The sequence below is a fragment of the Orycteropus afer genome, unplaced genomic scaffold (assembly GCF_000298275.1).
Source record: "Orycteropus afer afer isolate SDZICR_OR568_19922 unplaced genomic scaffold, OryAfe1.0 scaffold00082, whole genome shotgun sequence".
NCBI classification, from domain to species: domain Eukaryota; kingdom Metazoa; phylum Chordata; class Mammalia; order Tubulidentata; family Orycteropodidae; genus Orycteropus; species Orycteropus afer.
Window position 1 is genome coordinate 8,919,545 of NW_006921669.1, and position 3,146 is coordinate 8,922,690.

The 3,146-nt window shown below is 43.1% G+C and overlaps 1 protein-coding gene across 1 annotated transcript in view; it reads right to left on the reverse strand.

The window, feature by feature from the left end:
• Nucleotides 1-3,146, reverse strand: part of ABLIM1 (actin binding LIM protein 1) — a 235,739-nt gene that overhangs the window by 136,391 nt on the left and 96,202 nt on the right. The window lies entirely within an intron of this gene.

Sequence of the window (3,146 nt, forward strand, 5' to 3'; positions counted from 1 at the left end):
TGATTTTTTTTTTTTTAAGCTCTGGTCAGGGCCAGGACTAGCGTGAGACAACTGCTGCCCAACACCTAAGGAGGTCCTCACTCTCAGGTGTTGGCTCTGCCCTTGCACAGCCCTGAACGTGGTTGCTTCCTTAAATGCCATGCCTAGGTGCCTCACCTCCCTTACCATAGTCCAGCCCTGCCTCTGATCTAGACTTAGTTAGACCTGGATCCAACAAGGTTCTTCTGTGGGACAAGCTGGAGTCCACAACTTTGAGTTTTGTTGTTTTATTACTGACCTTTTCTGGTACTTTCCCCTTTCCCTATGTCTTCTTCCTGTATTAGTTCATTTCCTTCTGTTATTTTCATGTGTATTTGTAATAGAAAGACAGCTGGATTTATTTATTTTGCTCTTTATGTGTGTGTGTGTGAGTGTTTCAGGTGCAAATTTACAGAGCAGAGTTTGTTTTACCTTCAACATTTCATGTACATTTGGCTTCACTCCCCAATTACCATCCCCAACCCTAACCCACTCTCCTCCCCTCCCTTTCCAGTAACACACCTCCCCTCTCCCCCTTTCCCCCATGCCCTTCATAATGCCTGCATTTCCTCCATGAAATGTTGCCCCTCTGGTGCCCCATGGTCAACTGCACCAAGGGATGCATCTCCATGGAGTATGTGGGTGTGTTACCTAGGCTGAGTGGTCTGCCTGTATGTCTTGTTTACCACTGGGCTGAGAGCCAGCCCCTGGGAGTGAGTTTCATTCCAGACCCGAACTGTATCCCCAGGGCCACAGTATTGAGGGTCCCACCAGACCCCATCTGACCAGTAACTCTGGTCATTATTGTGTTTTTGGATTTTCTTCCATGTTTTCCCTCCCACTCTATCCAGGATCTCCAGTTTTGATCCTTTCTGGAGTGGTTGGTATTGGTAGCCGGGCACCATCTAGTTCTTCTGGTTTCGAAGTCCATCATTCCTAGGGCTGATTGCTTCCAAATACCCTTGGTTTTTTGCATTCTTCTTCACTTCTGACGATAGGAGACCATTAGTTGCATCTTAGATGGCCGCTTGAAAGCTTTTAAGACTCCACTTGCTATTCACCAATGTAGGTTGTAGAACAAGATTTTTACATATTTTGTTGTGCCAATTGAGTCTGGTGTCCCCTAATACAATGGTCCTGAGTCAGCAGATCCATTGGATCTTTCCCCCACAGTGTCTGACTGTCCCTGAGGGATTGCTCTGTCTGTCTTCTGTTGTTTCTGTAAGGATTGTGGGTATTTTGCATCACTGGTATTTGTGCAAGATTAGCCTCAGCTGAATCTATCGTTGGTCTAGAGTATAATTCTCTCCACTGACCCCCATCTGATACTCTCAGATGTTTGTGTTTTTCTGTAGCCTGGTGTTTGGTGTTATGGTAATGCGGTATTGTGGATATACTGGTATTAGCCTCTGTCGTCTATATCTTATGTGCACAACTTGGTGTCCTCCCTTTCTCCAGTGTTATGGTGGTCACAGACTGTTTCCATATCAATCCCCCTACCCTTAGCCACCTCAAGACAGCTGTATTTAGAGTCAGGAAACCTGAGTTCAAATCTTAGCCTTGCAATTTTTACCTAGAAAATTCCCTTAAATTTGGAGGCTCAGAATCACTTACCAACACAAAAACAAAACAAAACAAAAACTGGTTGCTATCGACTGAATTCCAACTCACAGGGATATTAATTTCTGAGTGAATTCACTGAATTGCTAAGTGAATTGCTAATTCAATTCATGACTGACGCAATCTGTGAATGGTAAAGTGGGGCTCCAGTTAAGGTGGAATTTCCGTCTGTAGCAGCGGCACCAGAGTCACAGGGGCAGCACCTGTCCCTCAGCTAGAAGCCCAGGCACAAGGAACTAGTCAATAAATGTTTGCCCATTGTTACCACCTTTAAAACAATGATCTCTCAGGACCATAAAAACCTAAGGATCAGAAGATCTCTTAGGGTTTATATGGACCAAGATTTCCCATTCTGGCCAGTAACACCATACCAGCCTTCACAAACAGCTACTGTCAGCAGGAGGGTGTGGGTCAAGAGGGAAGGCTAGAAATGGGTGTTTTAAAGAGACCCCCCCGGGGATTCCAGTGATCAGTCAAGTGTGGGGGTCATTCCCATCTAGTCCACAAGCTCTTCTTTTACGGATGAGGGAACAGCCTTGGAAGAGTTCATTGACGTAGCTCTCCAATCAGCCTGGGAAGCAGGACTAGGCTTCCAGTGTCTGGAACGCCAGCCCAAGGTTCTTGAGCACACAGTGTGCCACAGCCTGAAAACTGAGATGCCAGCATGAAGCTTTGCTTTTGATTCAATATAGAAAGAAATAATTAGCCCATTAAGCCAGAATTTTTTTCAAAAAACTATGATTTTAAAAGAATGCAATTAATTGAGAAGTGGACTAATGGCCATGCAAAGCTATTAAAATCATTTTATTATGAACATTTCCTCTAAGTCTTATCAGAATTCATCTATCAGTATTAACTTGTTAATTAATTACATAAAATTACACCTCTCTGGCTTAGAAACATAAGATGTGGAGAAACAAAACAGAACACTTCTTCTGTTTTTCACAAAGGCACAGCAAAACGGAACAAAATCAGTGCTACCCTAAAAGTCATGGGACTGCTGAATGAGAACTGACTGAAAATGCGGCTGAACGTTGTTGGTGAGTCTCCTATCTACATGATGGGAATCAAACCGCCTTCAGTTCCACAATGGGTAGTCCTCAAAACACAGCAATATCAAATCTTCCCCCTTTTCACATCAACATCACATTTCTCTCTGACTGATCATTTTAATCAAGCTGGCTTGTGAGGTTAGATTTAATCTCAGTAGATGATAGATGTCTATTGAGCAGAGGTTAGCAAACTTTCTCCCTAAAAGGTCAGATTATAAATTATTTTTCAGGCTTTGCAGGCCATAGGGTTTCTGTCACAACAACTCAGTTCTGCCACTACAGCTTGAAAGCAGCCTAGATCATACGTAAATTAATAGGTGTGGCTATGTTCTAATAAAACTTTATTTATAAAAACAGGTACTTGGTCTAAGTTGGTCCATGGGGCATCATTTGCCAACCCTTGCTATAGAGTAAATAAGACTATTTTAAATGCATCCACACACACACACAAAAAAA